This window comes from Pogona vitticeps, chromosome 2, assembly GCF_051106095.1.
Source record: "Pogona vitticeps strain Pit_001003342236 chromosome 2, PviZW2.1, whole genome shotgun sequence".
Taxonomy (NCBI): domain Eukaryota; kingdom Metazoa; phylum Chordata; class Lepidosauria; order Squamata; family Agamidae; genus Pogona; species Pogona vitticeps.
Genome location: NC_135784.1, coordinates 238796912 through 238824492, shown reverse-complemented (window position 1 = coordinate 238824492; position 27581 = coordinate 238796912). Strand labels below are relative to the sequence as shown.

Below are 27581 nucleotides of genomic sequence, written 5' to 3'. Positions count from 1 at the left end.
CTGGTAAATTAAGCAAAAGACCTCTCACTGCTCCTACATTGCTCTATCTTCCCTTCAACATTCATGTTGTATAAGACATGGAAGGAGGTTTAAACGCTCTTCTATTCTAATGGTTGAACCATATGGGATACAGTAAGGCTCTCATCACGGATTTTCCAGTATTGTTTTCTCTTTTAAAAACAGAATTCCCATTCTTCAAAGGCATTGATAGATAGAAGAGATTACAACTCACATGTATGGCCATGATTTAAATTTCTTCCCCAGGTTGCTCTTAGCCACAAAGTTATCAGTGGTATAGTCAAATCTATCTTCAACAAACAATAGTAGCTTTGATGGAGATTGAGGTATGTAGGTCAGGATGATAGCACAGGGGAGGTGGTTACACCTTGCCTTCAGCTACATGACTGTGATCAAGATCAGACCCCTCCCTCCCCTGCTGCTTTTAATGTGAAGGGAGACATCTGAAGACCCATCCACATATCTTTCCAATCACATGTAGTCTGATCCAAGGGGCCTTAGAGAAAACCATTTACAACATCAATGGTCAGCTTTAGCCATCATCTGTTTTCACACATTTTATCTGATGTAAAGATTGAATTATTGTCCCATTGGTGGTTATAGATAGGTAGTCCTCAGCAGTGTACATATGGGTATGGTTTTTTTCTGACCCATCTCTATATTTTCATACCAGCCTAATTGCAGATATGGGATATTTCATATTAAAATGGAGGGAAGAAAGCATCCCTCTAGGAGTACTAAGTAATGAGCATTCTGAAACTGCTGACACAAGCAATTAATTCTGGATGTGGTTCAGAACTGGGATTTCGAGCATAGACTCTTTTTTTAAAAAAAAATCCGTAAAAGTTGCAATTTTAAACATATTCATTTAATTCTTAATGTTATATTGTAATTAATGGAATTGCTCATTCCCAGTAAATGAAAATACTAATCCTGAAATAGCAGCACACACTATATGAGATACAGTAAGGGCAATGCTCATTTGAGGTTTTCTTTTCAAAACTTTCCTTTTATTGCTAACTAAGTAGATATATTTTACAATAGTTTCCTTCTGTTCCTCTCTCTCTCTCTCTCTCTCTCTCTCTCTCTCTCTCTCACACACACACACACACACACACACACACACACACACACACACACACACATTCCTGACAGGAAATTTTCCAGTATCATTTCCTGCTCTTTAGTGAACCGGTTGGGTTACATATCTCCATTCTCCTTTGGCTTCCATCATTTGTTAGTGGGATTAATATATTAAATAATTTTTATTTTTCTTCTGTTTTTGTCTTGATATGGTAGCAGAGACTAACACAGTAATCTCTTCTAAATATAATTAATTTCAGTACCTTTTGCAGCTCTATGTAGTTCATGTTTTACACACACACACACACAAACACACACACACACAGCATGCTTTGCTTTGGACAAAGGATCTCATTAATGTTATCTTATTGTCATATGGGAAGCCAATGCATCATAGCACAGCAAAGTGATTAGACGGATTTCTTTTTAAACAGAATAGCAATTTTGTGATGACTAGGGCCTCTGGGGCAAATAAAACAGCCACATTATCTTAACTGGGGTTGCGAGGTCTGTGTAAATGACCTTGCTGCTGTATTTGCAGCTGTCTTCCTTTTCTTAATGACCACTTATCTTTTCCTCCCTGCTGGAAAGCACAGGCATGACTTTACCTCCAAAGATGACAAGTTAAATGGGTCAGTTTCCATTTTCTTCCTAATCCGGCTGCTGTAAATGGAGCCCAGGACCACCCAAATAGATAGCAGAAAAGTGCACATTCTGAAACACACTTGAATTATGATGCTTCCAGAAGCCCTGTTACTTACCTGGAGCAAAAGTCAGTTCAGCAGAAGACTCTTTTGATCCCAGGTAACACAGGATTCTATCCCTCATTGGTTAACCATTTGTCTGACACATTTTAGGGCAGTCTACCACAAAGTTGGCAAGGTGGCTGAAGGAAAAACAAATAAAACAATGTATTAACATTATATAACAATAAGAACCACATATGCAACATAAAAATGTGAGTCTTATGAGTTAAACGGTTTAAAGCTAAAAGGCACCAAAGCCAGGGGAAAGAAAGTCTTTATCTGTCATTGATTGCCCATCTAGGGACCAGGCAAGCCCTTTTGTCAAAGAGCATTTCACAGCAGGGGTACCACCACCCAAAGGTACCTCACCTCTCCAACCTCCATTAGCCATCCACTGCATTTCTGATGACAGGAAACCTGAAGAAGGGTTTCTGTTGCATATCTTAGAGTTTAGGTGGGTATTTATTCATTTATCTGTCTCATTTATTAGCTACCTTTCTCCTGATGAGGTGGCTCACAGCATTAAAAAGAATAAAGTTAGAAACAACATAAATTATTCATTAAAAACAATTAAACTATAATAGTAATTAAAATGCACTGAATGATCAAAAACATTTAAAACTTTAAAAACAACTTAGCCAAAAGCCAGCATTCAGGAACTTAATTATGGTTATTAAAAGCCTGCCTGAAGAAATGACTCTTCAGCTGTTGATGGGAAAGATAAAATGGAGGAGGCCAACCATACATGTCCTTCATTTATCCAAGCCAATTTTGATATATGAATCTCTCCAAGACAAATAAGGGGCATTTTTCAAAATGACAAATCAGGGTCCAAACCACATCAGGAGGTCAGCTTACATCCCTAGTTTAAATAATTCCTCTCCAGTATTCTGTTCTGCAGGAAATATGTACAGATCTTATCAGCATGTTAGTGAACCCACATGCACAAAAGATACACATGCCAATGGGGGGGGGAGGGGGCTGGATATAAAGGCTGGTGGATGGAGTCTGGGAGAGATTCTGGTAGAGAGAGACTGTGTGAAACTTAAAAGTGAGCTAAGAGTGAGTTAGAGATCTGTAAGAATGATGAATAGAACAGAGTTAAAAGAGGTTTAAAGTTATATCAGAAGTGATTCAAATATAGGTGATTGGCAGCCTGTGATTTATCTATTGAATAATAATCATCTATTAACTTCCATAATCTAATAAATGACTTCAGTTTTAAAAGTACACATGTCTCCATGATTAAACGGTATTAAAGAAGTAACACCTGGTGGCAGCGAAGAAGGAAGAAGAGCGGGAACCTCGTGAAGGCCTGAGGGGATACGGCTTCAGTGGATATCACCACAAAGTGGTGACCAGCGGCCAGATCCTATTTAATCCACTAACGCCTAAAAACAGAAAGGTTCCCAGAGCAGAAAAATATATTTTAGTTAGGGGATCCGAAGTGAACGGAGTGGGTAACTCCCTAGAGCTTTTCAGGGGAAAAAGCTTAGTGGGCAGGCTCCTAAGCTCAGATCAGGGGGCTAAGATAGGGAGAGGCTCTGAGGAAACCATTTCTGGTGTAAGTTTACCTCAAGCAGAAACTGGGACCAGTTGGCTAGCTTGTCCTGAGCTCAAAGGACAGAGTTCTGAGGGGATTAAGTGGAGGCCAATGTCAGAGAAGCTGAGGTGACTCAAATCAGCAAAAACTGAAAAGAGTTAACGCTGATATTTCTGTTTATTTGGTGCCTAGAGGCGGGGAGACACTTGGCCTGGCTGGGAGCTAGAGTCTAACCACAGTATCCTAACAGTGGATGATCGCTGGGGAAGCAACTTTATTGCACAGACTCTAACTCACAAAAAAGAGAGAAAAAGTGCACCTTTTAAATCTGAGGCTTGTAATTTGAAGCAGAAGCCTAAATAAATAAACATGCCTTCCACATGGGGGAAAAAGGTGGCATAGGTGCCTCCCGAGGGATCAGATGCCTCAGATCAGGAGGGGGAAGGAACTCAAGGAGGAATTACCTCAGAGGGGTAAATGGAGACCTTCAGGGGGAAAATACTCCTAGAATTTCAAACATTCCAAAAATGGAAATTACAAATGGAATTGAAATTGAAAGTGTTAGTGATCTATGATGAGCAGGAGGCCAGTCAAATGTCCTTTGAGGAGAGAGAAAGACAAATGAAGTTGGAAAAGTGGAAATCGGAACAGATATCCCAGTTCAGACAGATGGAGCTATTCCTTAAGAAGAAATGGAAAATAGGGGATGGGGCTGAGAAAAAAGCTTTGCAGCTCGAAGCTGAGGCAGAAAAGTTTAATGATTCTGAAAGAGAGATAGAGCCCAAAATTGTTCAAGAAGCAGGAGGGGTCTCAGATTTTATTTCACACATTCAAAACCCAAATTTTTCTGAGGTAAAAGTGGGAAGAAAAACCTGGGAGGACAGTAAAAAGGAGCCCAAGGGTTACTTTCACAATGTGCTAAAGCTAAAGACGGGGGTCAAAGGGCCAATTTACTCAAGCCTAAGTCAGTGTACTGTGTACAACAAAGCAAAGTTCCCTCAGAGAATGGCGCAACAGTAACTCACAATACAAGTACAGCTAGGGAAGAGAGTAATGAACAGCAAGCAGGACAGCTGCCTGTAGCTGAGATCGTACATGGCTATCTAATAGAAACCAACCAAGAGCTTTTTAAAAGTTTGGGGGACAGCATTTACGTAAATGGCACAAAATGTATGGCTCTGAAAAACTCGTGCTCTCAAGTTACTTTGTGCCATCCAAACATAACCCCTCCAGAGTACATATTGAAAGGTGAAAGCCTGACAGTTAAAGGGATAGGTGCAGAACTAATTTCCATGCCAGTGGCTGAGATACCTATAACATATCAAAGGTGGGAAGGATTATGGAAAATAGGCATGGCTGATCGCTTGCCTGCACCTTGTTTAATTGGGATCAATCTCACTGAGCATGTCAAAAGTGTTTTAGTGCAGACTCGCTCCCAACAGAAAGAAGGATAAGGGCAGAATTCACACTGAGCTGGTGAAGGGAGAGGATTCAGCAACTGAATTGATATCTATTAAGGTTCTGCTATAAAATACAGGTATAAGGGAACAGAGAGCAGATCCCACGTTGGATCAAGGTTTTAAGAAAGTTGGTGAAGGTCAGTTAACCCCCGAGAGGCCTGAGAGGTTCTTCCTAGAAAAAGACCTTTTGTACAGAGAGGCCTGTGTGAATCCCAGAGGGGGAAGGGAGACTCACCTCAAACAGCTGATTGTTCCTCTCAAAGATCAAGTAGGGATAGAGGAGCAGGGGCATGCTGGTACCATTGCAGCTCATATGGACATCACAAATACTGACCAAAGATTAGCTCAAAACTTTTACTGGCTTGAAATGGAGGAAATGATAAAAGAATTTGGCCAGAAGTGTGAAGTAGGTCAGGAGCAAGGGGATAGTAGTGACAAATCAAGAGTGAAGTTGTGTCCTTTACCTGTCTTTATGAACTCTTTCCAACACATGAGTTTAGACACAGTTGGGCCATTGCCCAGAGTGTCCAAGAGGGGAAACAGATTCATTCTGAATATCGTAGACTGTGCAACATGTTATCCCAAAGCAGTTCCCCTGAGAAATGAGACTCAGACCCTTGCAGATGCTCTGCTGATGTATATGTGTAGCAGGAGGTTTGCTTCTAAGCTCGTCAAGTTTTTAGGAACCTATTTCCCTTCTAAGATGATGCAAGTAACCTCCCAAGTGAATGAGGGAGATTACATTGAACTGTTAAGGGGAAAGACAGGCAAGATAGTGGACTGGGTGAAAATGATCAAGCCCTACTATAGAAAGGAAGATGTTGTCTTGCTGGCATTGAAAGAAGCAGACAGTGAAAGCCTCAAGTTACCTTATGGGGGAAGGAGGAGCGGACCCAAATACACCCCAGAGGAGGTCCAAATCCGTCACTCACTTTCCCCAGAACAACAAAAAGAAGCTAGAGTCATGCTTATAAAGTGCAAGCAGGGTTCCTCCAACAAGCCTGGAGTAGCTAAGGGTGTAGTGCACAAGGTTGACGCTGGGGATGCCCACCCACAGGCGGTTACACCTTACAGAGTTCACCTAGTCAAACTTTGGGGCCGAAAAGTGAAGTTTGTTTAAGATAAGAGAAGGAAAAAGACAAAAAGAAAACATGCATGGCCATATTGGGAAGGCAGAGGGGTGACCTATCAAAAGCTAAATTGGTTGAAACGTAGCCTGACCCTGCCAGTGGTGCAAAAGGCAATAGGATTGAGAGTTAGGCTCGCCCTTGCTAAGCCCTACCTAAAGGATTTAACTGAGAGCATCACAATATCTGCTCCAGAGGGAGAGGTGAAACTCTGTAGAGCAGCTAAAATAACATGGCGGAAAGAGAGATGGAAGACCGCGCTGGTGGCAGACCGCAGACAGAGAGGTCCCAAGTGCCAGAGAGGCATCGCCATCACGGAGGGATCCAGATGCAAAACAGGAGTCACGCCAAGCCAGGCAGATGACTGCAAGAACCTTCGTCCTAGGACATTCCTGAGAGGAAAGCTGCAGGTTGGTGAGAGACCCCAGCTGTCAGTAAGTCGTAAGTATCATGAAGGTGCAGAGAGAGGTGGACTTAACCATATCTCAAGCTGCGCAGGAGGGTAGAACATTTCCTTTCTAAGTGCTAACCCTCCACCATGACTACAGTTTTGGATTTTCGAAGAGGACGAAAACGTGGTGTTGAGAGAGAACTCTTATGTCATAAAACTTGGACTGAGAAAAATTAAGATGTGGACAAAAGAGACTCATAATGTTGTGGTAGACACCCTGGCGATGCACACCAAAGACTGATGAAGAAGGAAATGGACTTTGTTAATATAGCAAAAGTGATAAAATGCTGATTGCAGCTCATTAAAGTTATATGCTGTGTCTTGATGAAAAAAAAGTATATAAATATTAAAAGTGTTATGTGATGTTGTTGGGTAAGCACCTGTGTAGATGATTGAAGTGGTGAGGAGTGTAATTGAACTAGTAACTGAATTACAATGTTAATATATAGCCAGCATATAAGTTGTTTAATTATTACTTATGTTCAAAGGTGGTAAGTTTTGATTGTAGTGTTGTGTAGCGGATGGTTTACTACTGTAAAGCTCCTCATTGTTCATGAGGGTAAACCACTATAGGTTTTACCCCATGAAACAACTTTTTAAAAAAGTTTTATTTCTACTACAAGCACATATCTAAAATACGATACAATACAGACTTCCCCACACCCTCCCCCCTTTGAGGACAGGGATTCAGACCTCGTTACAAACCAGCTTTCCCAAATTTCAGAGAGCATTGAAGAAAACAAAACAGGGCTGAAAGAAAAAAAAACAAATCTCACCAATCATTTTGCCCTATCTTCAAGTCTGACAACTTTTTAAGGGGGGAGGTGTGTAGCGAACAGCCCGACCGTCACCTGTCTGTCACAGTAGAACAGTGAATAAGGAGCCAATGAGTGGATGGAAGGCGGAGCCAAGGGAGGAGGGGCTGGATATAAAGGCTGGCGGATGGAGTCTGGGAGAGATTCTGGTAGAGAGACACTGTGTGAAACTGAAAATGTACGCTAAGAGTGAGTTAGAGATCTGAAAGAATGATGAATAGAACGGAGAGTTAAAAGAGGTTTAAAGTTATATCAGATGTGATTCAAATATAAGTGACTGGCAGCCTGTGATTTATCTATTGAATGTTAATCATCTATTAACTTCCCTAATCTAATAAATGACGAGTTTTAAAAGTACACATGTCTCCATGATTAAACGGTATTAAAGAAGTAACACCTGGTGGCAGCGAAGAAGGAAGAAGAGCGGGAACCTTGTGAAGGCCTGAGGGGATAGGGGCTTCAGGGGAGATTGCCACAGTAACTAGCAGGTCAAAGATCACAGATGAATATTCTGTAGTTGGTGGAAGAAAGCCGCATAGTGTTCTTGCAGGAGGATGTGAAGACTGAGGGAAAGTGCATTCTCAATTGTGGAAAACCAGAGTCCTGTCTCAATTGGTTCTGTGCCCCACCCATGGTACCTGTAACAAAAACTGAGAACCATAGCCATAGATAAATTGCCTGGATTATTCCTCCCTGAACTTGGCTCTGGTTTGCTTATTTTTTGAAAACTCCAACGGAATGATATTAACTCTCAAAAAATGTTCAGGCTAATCCACTGGACAGAATAATATTAATCTCTTTCAAGCTGAGGTAAAGGCCTAATTTGTTGAGTGCTTTGTTTTTCAAGCAAAGAGAGTGAGATTTTCATAGTTTGCAGAACGGTTGTTCCCAGAACAGAGTGATGCCCTGAAGACTTTACACAGTAGAATTAGGAACTGGATCAAGCCAAAACACCCTCCACATTCTTAAACTTGTGAAAGAGCAGGTCCAAATCTGGAACTCAATGTTATGCCTCATTTCCATATCTAATTAATATGCAGATCCTCTTGAGTTTGTGCTCTCATTTGCACTGTGTAAACAACTTCAAAGAATTGCTTTCCTCTTCTCCTAATAACATGTCCTTTGAAAGCAAGAAGAAAATGAATAACAGGTAAGAGATCAAGTTTAATAAAGCATAAACCAAGCAACCATTTCATGAGTATCATGAGTCAGCTCCCCAAACATGTATTACATTTTTGTCACAAAAATTCCTGGATCCCACTCTTCCCCAGCTAGCTGTTGCTGATCTGCAAGGGAAAAATATATAGTTCACATTTCTTTCTTGTATGAATTCCATGAATTCAGTGAAATTTATTTCCAGATAAATGAATAGAGGCTTACAGTGAAACAAGAGGTTCAAATAGACAAGAAGGTAGTAGTAAAACTTTGCAATTAGAAAGTGATAAAACATTGTTCCCCTGGAGATTCATTCATCAAACCTGCATTAGGGAGGCATATTTGCTTATTCCATTTTTGGTGTGAGACATTAAAAAATGGGAAGAATGCACACAAATTCTGTCTACTGAACAAGAATTTGTGTGCATTTTTCACATGTTGACCTTTTTTGCAAAAGAAAATCACAGATTTTTTACACAAAAACTTGTATTATGCATGGAAGTTGTTTTGTGAAAAAAAAATCTGGTGTTTTGCACCAAAAAATCTATACAAAATACAAGTCTGTTGCACAAAATACAAGCCACCCCTAGTGCTGCTGCTGAAAAAGTCCCCTGTTTTTTAACTCTTCTACACAAGTTAAACATTGTATACCAGTTGGCTTTTTTTAAACTATATGTCAAGATAGCCTTTTCTGCTCAAGGTAAGGAAAAAATGCATATATCCTTTGCAACTTTATGCTTCATGTTTAAATAATCAACATGAAAATGAAATCCAAAAGATCATTACAAGCAGCAGCAGCAATAACAAAAACCATCCTAATTTGCAACCTGCAGAATTACAAAACCTCACTGAAGAATAATAAATGATCATTTACATTTTAAGACAGCTCCACTTCTAACTGTGAAGCTGGTTTCTCATCTAAATTGTCTCTTGTTCTCTGATAGGGAAACAGATGTGAAGCCAAAGAACATGATATTGTTACGAGAAAAATGTCTTTTGCAGATGGTTATGAATGTCATATCCATTGTTCTCTACCATGTGTCATGTTTTGTTATTTTGCATATCTTTTGCTATGTTTATAACAGGGGGTCAGGGAACTTTTTTACCTTTTACCCCCCAATAAATTTATATATGCCGACATTACTGCATTGATTTGAAAGGAAGGAAATCATACATTATTTGAATTCAAAATATTATTGAATCTACACAAGCTGTGTACCAAACAAGCAGGATATATCATCAGTATCAATGGCTGCCAGGCTATGTACCGAACTAGCAGGATGCACCAAATTTAATAAAGATGTGCACTATTTTTGCTGGAACACATTGCACTCCAGCCATGGGGTGGTATAGGGAGTAGTAAGGTGTCCAACGTGCCTAGCAAGTTGCATTAAATTTTTGATAGCTCACAGAAGATTTAATCATCATCAATGGCTACCAGAGTGATGCCAGCAATGATGTGCTTACTAGAGACAGCCAATGAAAGTTTTTTTTGGGGGGAGGGGGTCCTACCACTTTAATCATTCTGTGGTGTGGTGTGCAAAAAGGAACAAACCAGGCTAAAGGTCATGTCACCCATCCTGGTGCCACAGACCAATATCAATGGACCCGTGCATTATTTTTTTTATCATCATCAATGGAAAACTCAGCAGTGGCCAGAGGATTGGAAAAAATTAGTCTTCATCCCAATCCCAAAGAAGGGCAATGCCAAAGAATGCTTCAACTACTGTACAATTGCACTCATTTCACATACGTACTAGCAAGGTTATGCTCAAAATCCTACAAGGTAGGTTTCAGCAGTATGTGGACCAAGAACTCCCAGAAGTACAAGGTGGATTTCGAAGGGGCAGAGGAACTAGATACCAAATTGCTAACATGTGCTGGATTATGGAGAAAGCCAGGGAGTTCCAGAAAAACAGCTACTTCTGCTTCATTGACTACGCAAAAGCCTTTGACTGTGTGGACCACAACAAACTATGGCAAATTCCTAAAGAAATGGGAGTGCCTGAGTACCTTATTTATCACCTGAGAAATCTATATGTGGGGCAGGAAGGAAAAGTTAGAACTGGATATGGAACAACTGATTGGTTCAAAATTGGGAAAGGAGTACAACAAGGCTGTATACTGTCCCCCTGCTTATTTAACTTACAGTATATGCAGAATACATCATGCGAAAGGCAGGACTGAAAGACTCCCACGCCAGAATTAAGATTGCCAGAAGAAATACCTGTCACTCTCTCGCACCTTCCTTCTCTCCTTAACTGGAGCTTTCCCTCCTCCTGCTTGCAGTCACCTCCAGCGGAAGCAGTCATTCACAAGCTGGATTGACTGCCCAGGGCTGTTCTACAGCTGTAACCAATCAAGCAGACATATCTCCAATCTCTAAAAGAACGGAGGATTTACAAGTACCGCAACCAAGGAAGGAGGGAGAGGTGGCTTCCAGTTTGAGGTTCGGCTGCAGGGGGTGGGAGTGGGGGGTAGCACTCTGCTCATTACCCCCAGGATTTTCATTTTTACCCCATTTGGGGTAATTTATCCCTGTTTCCCGACCACTGGTTTATATTGACTATGAATACTCAGAGCTAAGTCAAATTGCTCTGGAACAAGTTTCAGTTCCAAGGCATACTTTAAGGATTAGAACATGGGGACATTGCTCTTTTGGATGATGACTCAGAGGATCCCCGAAGCACTCTGGCCTGTGGCCATTCCAGGCAGGCCAATCACGCAATAAGTGCAGCCATAATGAAGGACCAGTTTTAAGCCTGGGCATTTTCCTCAATACTGGGTAGGATCTTTCTCTCTCCTTTTTTTCTGCATAGAAAAAACAGGTGTTGGCTGTTTTCCTTCTGTGATTTCTAAATGCTGGAACCAAGCCCCCTAGAATAATGTTTTCTTAGCCATAGTCTACTGAAATCAATATACAACTTTCAAAAGCCGACATATACATAATACTTTCAAAAGCCTTGCCCACAGCTCTGTGTGAAAACCGCGGGAGTGCTGTCCTTCAGCAGCTCAGCTCAGATGAGCTTTTCCAAACAAATTCTTTGGATGAAAAGTGTATTCATCTGCAGTGTGAAGCTAGTCAAATACGATATTAGCTGCATCCCCATCTATTTATATTTCGTTTTGGAAATCCAGCCCGAGGTGGAAAAGGAGAACCTGATTCTAATTCTGTGCCTAGAAGCTGTGCATCCTGAAGAGGAAAACCCAATTATTTTTTCCACACCCAGCTTGCCTCCAACCGTGTTAGAGAAATTCTCTTGGTTTTGTTTTGTAATTGATTGGTTTGAAGAAATAATGTTTGATATCTCAAGCACTTGGAATTGATGTTGTAAGGAGAGGAAACATCATTTGTCTGAGTGTCTGACCTGATCCAGAGAGAGAGAGAGAGAGAGAGAAAGACTTTAACCTAGGATGGGCATTCACGGGAGAGGCAGTGATCGCCTTATTTTTCCATGTTGTAGTATCTTTGGCATCCATGCTCCTATCTGCATTTGCTGCCTTGCAGTTCAAATATTCATAAATAAGTTCTACTGTGTCCAATGGGACTTCCTTGCCGCCAAATGTGTTTAGAATTACACAACTCCTCCCTTCTTCCCATCCTTCTGGATGTGTATTTGGGACAATGTTTTATGTATTGCTCTGCTTTCCACAAACAAGAAGACTTTGCAAAAGCCTGTTGGAACTCAAGCCTCTTTCTGTGTTAACTGGGCCATTAAATTAAAAACACAACAATCTGTTTTATGCTGCTTATAATTGCAAAACATTTTTTGACATACCCTTGATATGTGAGCCAAGCAAATACCCCCATGAAAGCTGAAATCATCCACTCTGCCTTGGCTTTCTCTCCCCCCCCCCCAACCACCCTCCCTTTTCAGTCTCTCTCTTTCTCTCTCTCTCTCCTGTGCCTTTTTACTCTCTCTCCCTCTCTCCTTTTTGTTCCTGGAACATTCTGTTTCTTTTACGAGCTAACAAGTTTGATGTGGCCCTGTGTCTCATTCCCTTCCAGGCTTGCAGCTGTTTTGGCAACAGAAGAAAAAAAAATCCCCATAACAAATCAAATAAAAGCTCATTCTATGAAGAGGAATTGAAAACAGCAGGCCTCAAAGAGGACTGCACATGAGATGCCTTGTTCTGGCTTTCAACGCAACTCAAATCAGAAACACATTATCATAATCTGAAACAGCCCACTGCTAACACAAGACAGATGGTGGGTAATAACCCATGCATCATTAATAAATAAATTCCAGCATTAAAGGCTTTACAAAGTATGACAACATTATCTGGGCAAGATTACTACCCCTCTCCAACCCCAACATCACTGCACTATGTTGTGGGTCCTCCCCCCATCCTTTTTCCTTCCTTTATTGTTTTTTTTTTCTTTTTCTTCCAAGAGTCTTTGCTTTTGAAAGAAGCTAATAAGACACTAAAAAAAAAAAAACAGATGAAAACCATCTCGGTGTATAAGACAGCTCTGAAACTCCAGAAGGGAAAAATACAATTGCTGCCAAAGTGTAATAGCTCCCATGCACTTCCTTTGGATCAGCAAATGGCAGATTATTGCACTGCTCTCCACTGGCACACACACACAACCTCTCTCTCTCTCTCTCTCTCTTTCCCCCCCCACTCTCTCTCTCTCTGATACTCTGCTGTTGTCATATTCTGCTACGCATTTCAAACAACAATTTTTGGCATCGCAGTAGCCACAAAGCTGAAAGAGAGATGTATCATTTCTCAGTTTTCCTTCTGCTGACTCTACCATCTGTTGTATTGTTGCCTGCATCTCTTGGCCATGACATTCCTTTCACATCTTGGCCGTGATCCCAAGAACAGTAGGGCAAGTTCTATGCTACCAGCAGGCCTTTCAGTTTATTTTTGCTGAAAACTGGGGCTTTACAGATGTAGCTAAAGGTCTTTCAAATTTAACTGGAGAAGAGACACAGGGTTCTTTTCAGCTGGCAGGCACATTCCATGGGTGGAGCTCCATTGACGGAAAGACATTGTTCCCCAATGTCCTCCATCTTTTCCAGTCTCAGCAGTACTTCCCCATTGTCTCAGAAGGGTCCTCCATTATACAAACCAAAGTTTGTTGGGATTAGAGGAGGAGAAGGAGGAGATGGAGCAGGAGGAGAAGAAGAATAAAGGATTCAAAGACTTCCATGGGGGATGGAGACAAATTCCTGTTCACAGAAGGTAGACAGCAGGCCAAAGTGCTTTTCTCAGTCTACATATCATTTTTCTTGTCCACATCTTTATTCATCAGTCTGTTCTATCCATTGCTGCAGGCTTTTCCAATCCTGGAACATTTAATTTCTATATCTCTCCAAGCTTCGACTGCAGCCCAAAACATGCTCATGGAGACAGACACACAGATACAGGGAATAGGTGGGTACAGAAGGAGAGCCCTGGCCAGAGGGAAGACACAACAGTGAGAGAGAAACTGACAAAAGAAACTTGGAAGATCAGGAGCTTCTAGGATTGGGAAGGATGGAGCATTCCCCCTCCTGCCCCTCTCTCCTGGCGATTGTAAATTTCCACTGCCTGCTTCATCTTCCCTCTGGCCAGCCCAGCTCCTGGTTCCCTCTCTCCTTCTCTGTCCCACCCCTTTCTGTCTATCTGTCTATCTATCCTTGTGTGCATGTGTATTGGATTGGAGTGAAAGTTTCCAATCTGGTCTGGTTTTTTTACTATCTGTCATGTCATACTAGCACTATTTCAGTAGCAAGTAATTTAAAAAATTAAATAAAAAAATTAAAATAGATTGAAAATAACTGCATGGCAGCAGCAGTTAGTAGTTGTGAGAGATAGCCAGCACTAGGGCAGGCGGTTGCAAGACAAAGCCTCAAATGCAGCAATTCTAAAAGCTTGTGTAGCCCCTTTCACCAATATACAACAGTTTTAAAATGTATTACAAGTTTTCCCAAGAGGAGACACACACACTGAACCCCAAACCACATGGTTACCATATGATTTTAAACCAATTTTAAAAACAACGATCCATCTTTCAATTTATTTCGTTAGTGTATCCACATTCTTAGTTTGAATTTTGATTGCTTTGGCACAACAGCTGACAGCTGAAACACTAGGAGATATTCTTCTTCTAATGATGAGCAATCTATAGCGCTGATTTGACCCTTAGAGGGAATGAAAACATGTGCTAATTGCTTCCAGAAAATGAGGTAGAATATTTTGGTACAGATGGACTTCATATTGTTCTTCATATGTGATGTGCACATACTTTTGTTTGTTTGTTTGTTTGTTTGTTTGTTTGTTTGTTTGTTTGTTTGCTCATAAAAAATGGAAGAAGCCTCTCTTATATTATTTGGTTATTCCTTAGCTGGAATTTATATGTAAAGTAGGTGCTGGCATGCCATTCAAGGCTTTCAGTCATCATAGTTATTTTCCCTACAGCAGACTTGAAGGAAGAGATGCCATCCCAGGGTTGACAATGTCTAGTTACCCATCTAGGAGAACATTGGAGCTGTCTTGTAGAAATTTCTTGCAATCCATGAAATTGGCACAACTATGCTGTCTTTTAAGATATTGGAACAATGAAAGTAGTAACTTCTGTCTATGTTTTGACTACCTGAAAGCTCCTTGTATTTCATATTTATGTTGCCCCTTAATTTATGAACATTATCCCTATATCAGCTCTTCAATTTATTGGTGCTAGTTTTAACAGAAAAGACTTGGAACATAGTTGAAGACGGATGAGGTGCAAAAGGGTTAGTCCCCTCACTAGAGTACCCCTATTTATATTTTGGTTTTTGGACTGAAGAATTATGTTTGGAGAAATGTAAGGCTTTATTATCTGATGGGATAAGTCCAAGCAGTTTAAATTCCTGGAGCTGGATCAAATTTTCTTTCCATGGTATTTTATAAGGAGATTAGTCTTTCTTCTCAAAAAGAGTTGGCTACTCTGTGGACCGCCAGCTGCTTGCATTACAAATGTTAAAACATAACAATGTTTGCAGAGCAGGCATGAAAAGTGTGGGCAGGAGCTGACACTGAACCTTTTAAGTCATTCTTATTCTGAGAAGATTTAAAGGACAGTTACCACGTCATGTAATGTATTTCCAAAGAATGAGCCGAGTCACTGATCTCTGATCAGGGTGTGTAACAGGGATCAGTGGTCTTGGCATGCATCATCTGTCTATTTCTGGGGACTACAACTGAGTGAATATAGTTTGGAAAGAGCAGGGGCTATGAAAGCCAGGAACAATGTGAAAAGGGAGATTGCTGCTTGGTTAACCCTGCATCACTCTGTGACCATTTGGCACAAGTGGGATGTAAAATGCTCTTTCAGAAATAGCTTTCTGAGATGACACATTGCTTCTCTCAAATTAGAATAAATGCAAGACTATCAGAGAGAAATTAGTGATTCCTAATGATCCTTGCTAGAGGTAGTGTTAATGTAGCTATCACTGCAGTCCTTCACATGTTCTTTTGCAGAAAGAAATGGAATGAGACAGCTCTAAGAACCTGAAGACATGATGTGCATGCTTGGCATCTAGAGAATTCTCATTGCTGGACTCACCAAGGCTCTGCTTGGATAGGCAGCATATGCTCATGTTCCCATATGAAGGAGCAGAGTTTGGCTGGAAACTTTGACTAGTGTTGATCCAAACATGAAGTCAGATGATTTGGCTGCTTTCACTGGTGGAAGCTGATATGATCCTTCAAACTGTGATAGCTGTTTTTTGTTGTTGTTTGTTTGTTTATTTGTTTTATAACTTCCTTTCAACAAAGATATGACTGGTTTGGTCAAGAAAAAAAAAAGAATTTCCCTCTTTTTTGAAAAACCAACCAAACATAAAAAAAGTAACATTACAACGTGAGCTGATTTTTCTTCTTTTTAAGGTGGAGTGAAATAGAAGTTGATTATAGTTTCAGTAATTACCACAGGACTGGCAGCAAATTTGAAGAAACAAACCCAAAGAACTTTCACCAGATAGTTAACAGGAGGAGTCTGGATAGGCCAGATGAATGGCCTCTACCCAGATGTTTTGACTGCCATGAAAATGGACTCTTCCACCTGGGGAAAAAAAAATCTTGATACACAGAGAATGCCAAAAGTATGACAGTTCCCCAGCATTAATTTAATTGTAACAAACATCAGGTTGATGCTATGTGAAACCAAAAGAACCAAAAGCTATGGAACAGAAGCCTTTTGCAGTACAGAATCTACTCATGAAAAGATAGTTTTTGCCTTTATACTTAGAAACCCCTTTACCATACCATTAAAGTCATAGGTAGTTGTGGTATACATACTGAAAAGTTTGAAATTCTGTTATGTATTTTAAGAAAGCAAATCCCCTTTACATTGACCAGGCAGGTGTTTATTTTGGTTTTCAAAAAGGTCCAGTTTTGACAAAAAGTTCTGCCTTATTCAAAAGTCCTGAACAACAACAACAGAAGAACTAAACAACTAAAGATGTTTGGGTCTGCCTTAATAGTATCACTTCCACCCACACTAGGGCCTTTAAATGAACCTAGACATGGCTATTCTGCACTCAGCTAGAAGTAGGATTTTACCTGTGTTTTCATACAACACATTAAGATCAGTGTGATTCTTCTGCTCAGATGTGCAATGCCTGTAGATGTGCAATGAGAGGAGAAACTGGTGCTACCATTGTAGACAGGGCAGCTATATATGCAGAAACATATATAGCTACTCTCTCCCATAAAGGGAGTTTGATTAGAACAGAAGATGACATTTTGAGGAATAAAACCCTCCTCTCTTTTTCAAGAAGAATTGTCTAAATTTCAGCAGTCTGTATTTGAAACTTCCCCAGAACAAGCACGCAGCAGCATCTTGTAATTAGAAGATATCTGGCCATGGTTGAGGTTGCAGTCAAGGCTGTGATTAAAAGAGAGACGGTACAGGGTTATTTATCCCAGAGGCAGAAAGAGAACACAATAGGACAGGTTGATTGATCACAAAGATGCAAGCAACTCATCCAATGCTGCTACATTTGCCACAAGACAATAGTTATTAGCCTTATGGTTAATAATCCTGTGGTGCAGTGGCTAGACTGCATTGAAGATTCTGCTCACGACTTGAGTTCAATTCCAGGCTCAGATAGCTGGCTCAAGGTTGACCCAACCTTCCATTCTTTCAAGATTGGTAAACTGAGTACCCAGCTCACGGGGGAGGGGGGGAGGCAATGTGTAGCCTGAATAAATAAATTGTAAACTGCCCAGAGAGAGCTTTAAGTACTATCAGACAGTATATAAGCAGCACGTTTTGCTTTGCTTTACTTTAATAAAAAAAATTTCAGTACTGTGTATTTACAGCTCAAAATTATTTGTGAAATGCACAAATTCTGTCTGTGTTAACCCCACATACTGTCTTGTGGTGACTTACATGGATAAATTTTAAACAGTAGTTTGTTTACCACTGTGATCGGGTTTAGTTTCAAATTTTGATGACTCCTCATTTTGTGTGGGAAATATTACAGGAGATATTTTCTTTACCTTATCAACTTCTTCTTCATTGATTATATGTCGAATGATACCGTTCACAATTGGATCAAATAAAGTTAACTCAGGCAACATGCCATAACTGTCTAACACAAACTCTCGCCCCAAATCGGCTGAACTCCCAGGGGTGCTGGGACAAACTTCTTTGCATCGGTGGGCTTCCGAAGGGGAGTGCTCCTCATTGTGCAAATGGTGCTACAGCATGGGTGCTGAGCCCAGTCCCCCTCATGTGGGGGTGTGTTGCACCGCAAATCTGGGCAGATACCTGGCGTCCCCTACCTTTGTCCTTTGGGAAGACAATAACCGACCGTTCTAGTGTCTCTTATCACACCTCACCTACTTCTTTTGAGACGGGATTAGGCAACAGCTCTCCTAATTTGAGGTTAGGAAAATCACGAAGTGACTCTTCGGTCTTTACCCTCTCATATTCCCACAACCTCTCCAATTCTCTCTTTCACTTCCACAGTTCTAGTTCGACTTCAAACTGATGCTCTCTCTGGCTACTTATACCCTCTTCCCAGACTGACAACTTCTGCCCCTTCCTGCTCCCGAGCACCTCTACCAGGCATATTTCAAATTTCTCAGTTCGATCTGTTCTTTTCCCCTCCTTGGTCAGGTTCTCCATTGAGTCCATCTCCGCATTGGCACCTTCTGGCTTTCTTACTCCCCCTTCCCCCTCTTTTTCATGGGATGGCACTCTCTCTCCTCGTCCTCCTTCACAACCACATAACAACAAATCCATGTTGAGATTTACAATTCTACTTTGAATCAACAGAGACATTGAAAAGGAAGGAAGAAGGAAAGAAAACTGGAGAACATGGAATGGCACTTTGACCAGACAATTAGACTGTTCAGTTAATCATCAACAGGCCATAATTCCCTGCTACTGACTCAGTACTGCACTGCATGTATTCAATAGACTAGTGAAATAGTTTCAACAGTGTATGTTTTGGATAAAATAAATATTTGTTTTAAGGTTTTTAAAAATCCAGTGAGTAGCAGTTTTGCATTTCTATAAATGATGGCAATATATTTATATAATACGGAGATTTTATAATGCCTTTGTGATATGTCTTAAATGGAGCATCTTATTAAAATGGTTCTAACCTGAATCCGTCTGTAATAATTTAATTTTTCTCTCCCGTTTGGAGCAGATGGCTGAAAATATGTGGAATAATTCAATTTTAATATTTTGTTTGTTATCAAGGATGAATAACAGACAAGTGCAGTGGCCAAAATGTTTAGAAAAATCAGTTAATACAGTCAGTTGGTAGGTTTGGCCAAATTTGGGGGGAAATACATCTTCTGTTACCCCTAATCATAGATCAAATGTTTGATTCCCCCCCCCCCCGAAAGATGCAGGGGAGCAAATTAGATAATAACTTTAGCATGTATTTAGAAGTGGCATTTTTTAATGTGGGAAAATATATTTGTTTCTCCTAGCACATGCTTTTCCTCACCTCTCAATCTCACATGCCAGTGTTTTTTTTTCTTATGAGTCATTGTGAAGTAAACATAGACGTGAACTACACGCTGACTGCTGAGTCATGCATCTCTGAGGAAATCCCATTTTCAGAGGAAATAAAACAGTGTTAAATGCAGAGCAGGTATTGTACATTCTGAATGTATCATCTGCTTTGATCCTGTGACTATTTGTCAATGTTCACATCTTGTGAATGGTTCAACCAATGCTTGGACTGCAGTACAATCAATCTTCAAGATGTTGTTGCCTTTGCTGCTGCTACTGCTGAACACTGAATTGACATCTTATTGGTGTTTGTGCATGTTTTGTGTAACTTATTGTGGCTCATTGTGGCTAATTAATGAGACACCAGTGCCCATCTTGGCTGCACAACTGGTCACATGACTAGACATGGGATGAGCACATCAATTAGCTGCAACTAGTTGAGCCATATAAATTTTACATGAATGCCAGGAGGATTATCTGCATTCTTTACATGTGTTGCACCATTCACAAAGTTACGATACATTCACAGAAATATCTGTCACAGGATAGTTTCAGTATCCACTGTATGGTTTAGGGAAAGTTAATCCCACATATTTCAGGATCGAGTTATAAGATACAAAAGGGGCAAAACACATGAACACAACAATCAATGACTGAGGTCTTGCTGCACAGCTCCACATGTGTAATGGTGATGACAGCAGCAGCAGCAGCAGGAAATCACCACTGATTACAGTTTCCTTTGGCAATGACCATATCATATTGTGCATCCAGAAATGTCTTTAATTAGAAGTGATTTGCTGCTGCTGATGTCATCAACACTACACATGCAGAACTGCACACCAGGATTTCAGCCAGTAAGACACATGTTCTCTAGGGCCAGATAGGAATAGTCCTCTTTCAGTCATGGACTATTAGAGATAGGCCTTTACTGTTAGACGGTAATTCCTAACTAATGAAAGCATTGGAGGACCTTTGAGAGTATGCAGGCTAGTTTGCTTTGTTTAGTGATTAGTCATCAGGATTTGAACACAAGATTCCTCTGAAATCTACTTTTACAAACATAGACAGACTGCTTCCATAATCTGGAATAGAGATGGTTCAGCACTGCGCCCTTACAGGTGTTGTGAGGGGGCCGTGTACTGAAAATGTTTCAGTAGCCCTTGGAAAAATCATTTTTTTCCCTCCCAGCACTTATACGGGTGACATGGGGCAAAAAAAATCAAAACTTTAGTTATCAGTTTTATTTATTTATTTATTTATTTATTTATTTATTTATTTATACCCCGCCTATCCGGTCATATTGGAGGACTGGAGGAATCCCAAGCCGGAATTAAGATTGCCGGAAGAAATATCAACAACCTCCGATATGCGGATGATACCACTCTGATGGCAGAAAGTGAGGAGGAACTAAAGAACCTTGTAATGAGGGTGAAAGAGGAGAGTGCAAAAAACGGTCTGAAACTCAACATCAAAAAAACTAAGATCATGGCCACTGATCCCATCACCTCCTGGCAAACAGAAGGGGAAGATATGGAGGCAGTGACAGATTTTACTTTCTTGGGCTCCATGATCACTGAAGATGGTGGCAGCAGCCACGAAATTAAAAGATACCTGCTTCTTAGGAGGAAAGCGATGACAAACCTTGACAGCATCTTTAAAAGCAGAGACATCACCTTGCCAACAAAAGTCCGAACAGTCAAAGCTACAGTTTTTCCTGTAGTGATGTATGGAAGTGAGAGCTGGACCATAAAGAAAGCTGACTGCCGAAGAATTGATGCCTTTGAATTGTGGTGCTGGAGGAGGCTCTTGAGAGTCCCCTGGACTGCAAGGAGAACAAATCTATCCATTCTAAAGGAAATCAAACCTGAGTGCTCACTGGAAGGACTGATCCTGAAGCTGAGGCTCCAGTACTTTGGCCATCTCATGAGAAGAGAAGACTCCTTGGAAAAGACCTTGATGTTGGGAAAGTCTGGAGGCAAGAGGAGAAGGGGACGACAGAGGATGAGATGGTTGGACAATGTCATCGAAGCAACCAATATGAATTTGACACAACTCTGGGAGGCAGTGGAAGATAGGAGGGCCTGGTGTGCTCTGGTCCCTGGGGTCTTGAAGAGTCGGACACGACTAAATGACTAAATGGCGACGGGGTTATGTGAGGGAGGCATTTTCAGCCATAACAGAAGTTTCACTTTTAATTCATTTTACAGGTTTTCAGAATGTCACAACATGCATTTTTCTGAAGAAATGCGGTAGTTTTTCTGAATAAAGTCAGGGCCATCAGACAAGCTGAGGCTCCAGTACTTTGGCCATCTCATGAGAAGAAAAGACTCCCTGGAAAAGACCCTGATGCTGGGAAAGTGTGATGGCAAGAGGAGAAGGGGACGACCGAGGATGAGATGGCTGGACAGTGTCTGCGAAGCAACCAACATGAACCTGACACAACTCCGGGAGGCAGTAGAAGACAGGAGGGCCTGGCGTGCTCTGGTCCATGGGGTCACGAAGAGTCGGACACGACTAAACGACTAAACACACAACACACATCACACATGGCATTCACAGGAAAAACACAGGGAGAAAGTGTAGCACAAAGGCAATAAGTTTCTGGGAAGTGTGTGTGTGTGTGTGCTGATATTGCTTCATCCTTTCTTCAGCACAGCTAGAGCTGTGATCTGACAGGTAAGTGCCAGGGAAATTCAGTGAGCTGGTGAGGATCGAAGAGTTCTGTGAATCTGAAGGTTGTTGAACAAAGAACAGTCCTACAGGTGCCTTGAAGGCAGAGTCCAGAAACCTTTACAGTACACAAAATGGAAACTAGCACAATAGCAATGACAAAAAAAGAACAAGAAACCCCCTAAATAAAGTTGGTCCTCGGCAGTTCCTTGCCAAACTTTTAAATTTCTTGAAGAGACCTGAGGCAATATGTTTTAAGACTCTAAGATGTCACGCTCTGCTAAGGAGCATCTAGGCATCCCTGAATCTGAGGAAGATTCACCAGGAACAGGAACATTTTCAACCGGCATCATTATAATGACAAAAAGCAAGACTTTCCTTCAGTAAACATAAAAATGAGGGAGAAAATATGTCAAAGTTGAATGACCAACAGTCCTGAATCCATTCAAACAAGGAGAAGGCAACCTCCTTAGGGGTGTGCCGCTTTAGTAGAGCCACATACAACCATCAGACAGCCCTTGGCCTACTTTATAAAGCTTTCTGCAAATGATTATTCCAGGTATTTGAAAGGGCAATTCTTCCTTTCCACAACAGCCCCAAACTGGGAGTGAAGAGTGTGAGAGTGATGAGAGAGAAGGGGTGACAGAGAAAGTAAAGAGACTATAAGAAAGAGAGAAGGAGAAGCAGAAAAGCATTTTTGGTTGTGGGTCTCCCCACTGTTGGCTTCAACCTCACACATGGCTTATTTGTGACCTGTCTGCTGCACTTGACAAATCACCCCTGAGGAAAATGCAGTGGGAAAAAATATGCCAACCTGTGGTTTAGATGCTAGGACTCGGTATCTAATTGTACCTGAGGTAAGATGGAGTAGAACTAAAGTAAAAAAAATCCTTACAGGATTCCTCCCCCAAAAAAGCTTTTAAGTCTTTCCACAACAGTCTGCCCTCTAAATTGCCTTGTTTTTAAGAGAGTGAACAGACAACCAATTAGTATACAAAATCTGGGCCCTCCACATGGTGTTGGTGTTTCTGTTTTGCTAAACAAGGAAAGCACAGTTGGTTCCCAACTGAAATATAAAATGAAGTAAGCAAATGAAGCGTTGACAAATTCCACCCAAAGTAAAAAAAGCACAGAAGGGTCCTACCATTAAATATGAACGATACCATTGAATAACCTCCCATGAGAGATTCGCGCAGCCCCCACTTTGGGCACATTGAAAAGTCAACTAAAAACACATCCAGGCCTTCCCTCCTGTCAGCACTTGACTCTTTTTTCTTTCTTGCTATCCATTATTATTTTTAATATATATTTTGCACTGTTTCTGTTATTGATTATGTTATAATGATTTTGTGTCATTCAATGTATATGTGTTTTGTTGGAAGCCGCCCAGAGTGGTAGAATATACCAGATGGGCGGGATATAAATCAAATAAATAAATAAATAAATAAAATAATAAATTGACAGACAGAGGGCATGGGGAATTAGAATTCTGAAGAAATCAAGCAGGCCAATGAAGGGATAAAAGCCAGTGTGAACAAGGGAAAATCTAATTAGATTTTTAAAATCATGACAAAACTTTAAAAATAAGCTGTGTGAGCAGAGGAGTGTGGCTAGAAAGAAATGTCCAGGATTCCAGGGAAAAGAGACACAGACTCATTTAAAATTTGGCAAGAAGATGACCTTTGGATGTTCACAGCCAGTGATGGTTCCAAAGAAGAGAGCAACGGGGGGCCAAATAGTTTGGCCTGAAAGGAATTGCATATTGGGCTCACAAAATGACCTCAGGCAGAAAGCTGGGCAAAGAGCCCATTTGGAAACCACTCTACAGCAGTGGTGATCTGGAACAGCATTGGAATGGCATACTAGCTGGATACTAGAGGAGCGTATGAATCAATACTCTCCCTTCCCAAACACATCCTGGTTAACAATGTTAAGCAATATTCTAAAAGAAGAACTCACCGTTTCTTCTATGGAACACCCTGGACTAAGCAAGCTTTTTCCTCTCTCTTTTTTTTTTAGAAAAGGCCATCCAAGTGTTTATAGGCCCAGAAGCCTCCTTCTTATTTGAACATCTTTGTATAATTATTTGCCCAGTAAGGAAATCTCAACCACAGTTCAGGTGGAAGGCCTAGGTATGATATGGTGCTCCCAATGAGGTTTCGGCCAGGACTTGTGCACAAGTACTACCCCTCTCCTCTCCAGAGTGGAATTTGCACACCATTAATTGCTCTTCCTTACATCTACACTTGGCCACACAAAAGCCCTATTTATTTTCTTTGTGTTCTCGTCTCATTTGTATAACTAATTCTTCTTGCTATTTATCTTTACAAGATTGAGTTCCATTTGGCATTAAACAATCCTTACTTTATTTCCTATCTTGCTGGAACCAATTCTCATTTTAGCACCATCAGTTGTTTTTTTTATATGTACTGGTATATAATGGGTATTGATAAATAATACAAATTGGTATATTAAAAATCCACATTATGAGAACATACAGGCCTGCCTAAAACTTTGGTTTGTGCCAAAAGGTTCAGGGGTGAGAACTAGTTTGTGATCAGAAAAATGAATCAACAGGTACAAAAAGTAAATAACTGCTCAGTCTATAGGAGACATTCTAAGAGTTCATCCCTAGACAGACTAAAATCTTGATGTTTTCAATGTCTTTGTTCTTTTTTTTAACTCCCTGCCCCATAGGCTTCTTGCTCTGTGTTCTAGATGTCCAATTTTCATCTCTGGAACACTAACAAAGCCCATTACATTTTAAAAAAACACATCTGTGTTTGTAATTCCTCCCCCCCCCCCGCTGCCCCCAAACAACTGTACAGCTATTTCTGACTAGATTATTTGTTGCTTCACCGCCCTCAGAACCAGGGACGTTGGCAAGGCTTTGAGTCCGAGTCCCATGTCTGTGTCCAAGTCTTTGGTACCAAGCCCCAGGTCTGAGTCCCTATTAAAAACAAGCTCTTTTCCACAGGAAAAAAAGGGAGAGGTGGGTGAGTTCTGAGTCGTGAGTCGAGTTGAATTGGAGTCAAGTCACTTCTGGTTTTTTAAACTCAAGCTGAATCTGAGTCGAGTCATCTGTATGACTTAAGTCTGACTTGACAGCAAGTCCCACAACTTAAGTCCCCATCCCTGCTCAATACTCCTCAAATCTACAGTTCCATCCTGTCACCATTCCAACAAAGTTTGCTTCCTCTGCCACCCCTCATTTACTTATGGAAAACTATGATGTCACAGATAATCCATAACATACCAGTGTTTTCTGTGTTCTATGATCATCCTTCCAAGAAAATCAAACCAAAAGAAACCAAACAAAACCAAATGAAAAACCACCCTTTGTACTCATTTTCAGAACTTGGAAGAAACAAGTTATAAATAATTATTTATCATTATTTCCTTTATCTAATCATGAAGGTATATCTGCAATATATTATAAGTATAACACAATGAGGAATATGTTCACTTTGCAGTGTACCTGTAATTTTTAGTTGGTTTCATAGTTCCCAGGGTTTGGTCTTACTAGGTGGTAGAGGAGAAAATTTATAAAATGGGTTCCAAGTGCTGTCTTGTAGTGTGCTTTATATTTCTGCCTCTTGCACATGTTGGATCAATGGCAACGCAAAAGAGAGACGATTGCCCTTTCTACCACAAAATGATGACTTTTAGCATTTGCTTTAAAAGAGAGAGAAAAAAGAAAAGATAATGAAAAGTAAAAATATAATTTTCAGAAAAGAAGATGCCCACATTCAGTGGAGTTTCTACAATACTTTGCCTTTGAGTTCAATCCTAATAGCTGTGAATATCCGGCTTGCAAAGAATATCTCTTTTTTAACCTATCATGTATAGCACACAGTGTTCATGTATATCATAGATGATTAGTTGCAACTCCTCTTAAACAGAAGGAAATGCATGTCTTTTAGACATGGAGACAAATATAAAAATGAATTATGATATTCAATGAATATTGCTGATTTGTCAGATATTTATTGTTTCGTAGTTGTGAGGTTCGAAGCCCCCAATGAATATGAAGTGACGAATATAAGCCTTTTAGATTTGTCCCTTCATCTTTTCATCTCTGCTTATGCTCCTGCGGATCAGCTGTTCCTTGGGGTCATAGGCAGAGAGGGGGTATCCCTTTGGGTGGCTTGAGCAAGCCTGCCCAAAGGGAATCCAGCCCCCCATTTCCAAAGACAGCAGGGGGGATTGCTTTGGTCAAGCTTCCCCTGTCTTTTTATGCCCAGACATAGACAAAGCCTGACCAAAGGAGAAGCTTGATCGAAGGGATTTCTCCCCATGCTGTCTTTGCACACAATGGGGGAGCGGGATTCCCTTTTGGCAGGCTTGCCCAAACGGAATCCCTCCCCACTGCTATTTGCAATAGAACAGAAGCGAGGCTAATATTTCACTAATATTCTTAGATTTTTTCGGTCACTTCTTTTCTTCTTTCCTTTCTTTCTTGACCCTCTGTAAAAGAGGACAGAGGAAACATTTTGCCTTTGTTCTCTGGAGGTGAGAGAATAGCCATAGTCTCCTGCAGCTTCATCTTGATTAGCTAAAATTGGAATCCTATTATCTTTCTCATCTCAATATATATATCCTAAAAAAGTGCTATGTCTCATATTTTTGGGGAATAAGAAATATGGATATGAATTATTTCAAAATGAAGGAAGTGTTCTCTGTAAACCATTCTAGTTTTCAGGGTGAATCCACTAATTAATTTTGCTCCTGCATTCTGCCACTTACTCTGCTAGCAATGTGGCCTAGTGCATTCCCATCTATACAAAGTTTAATTCCTGCCACGTCCTTGAGTACTGCTATACTATAGAGTACTTCTCACCATTTACTGGACCAATGGATATTCAAAGTCAATGCGCAATAGTTACAGAAAAAATATTTCCTTACAAGTTGTATTCTGTAACTAATTCAAGACCTACTATATGCAAGGCAGAATCTGAAAAAGTGATCTCTGGGCTCTCTCAAAAACAGCCTTGGTGAAAATGTGTTGTTTACACCATGCACTATCCAAAAATCTATTCACATTAATATAATGTATCAATAAGACTGAAACTTTCAAATTGGTTACAACTAAGCTTACTGGAAATGCATAGCAGCTGTTGTAACCTCAAAATCTTGAATATATTTTTCTTTATGCACACATTATAAACTAATTGTCCTCCACATTCCATTTTCATAAGCAACTGCATTACTGAGTTTTTATGGGAGCAAATAAACAAGCAAAGAGCAGACCAGGCTCTTTTATGTTCCACTGATGCTATTTCAAAGACTGGTGAATAAAAACAAAACAAAACAGCAAAAAAAACCAAAAACAAACAAACCTCCAAACAAGTCATGAGAATTTACTATGGAAGAAAAACATGTGTAACCCAAACTATTACTTTTCAGGCCAAAACTTGAAAAATATTAACTTCATTATAGAAATACTTGTTGTTGTTTAGTCGTTAAGTCGTGTCCGACTCTTTGTGACCCCAAGGACTACAGCATGCCAGGCCCGCCTGTCTTCCACTGCCTCCTGGAGTTGGTTCAAATTCATGTTGGTAG

At 40.5% G+C, this 27581-nt stretch overlaps 1 long non-coding RNA gene across 1 annotated transcript in view; it reads right to left on the bottom strand.

Annotated features, from left to right (window-relative positions):
- LOC140704202 (uncharacterized) overlaps nucleotides 1–27581 on the bottom strand; it is a 126634-nt gene that overhangs the window by 51575 nt on the left and 47478 nt on the right. The window contains exons 5-6 of the long non-coding RNA XR_013542044.1: nucleotides 25498–25694; nucleotides 1863–1987 (exon numbers count right to left, since the gene is read on the bottom strand). This is a non-coding gene — a long non-coding RNA (uncharacterized LOC140704202). The remainder of the gene's footprint in view (nucleotides 1–1862; nucleotides 1988–25497; nucleotides 25695–27581) is intronic.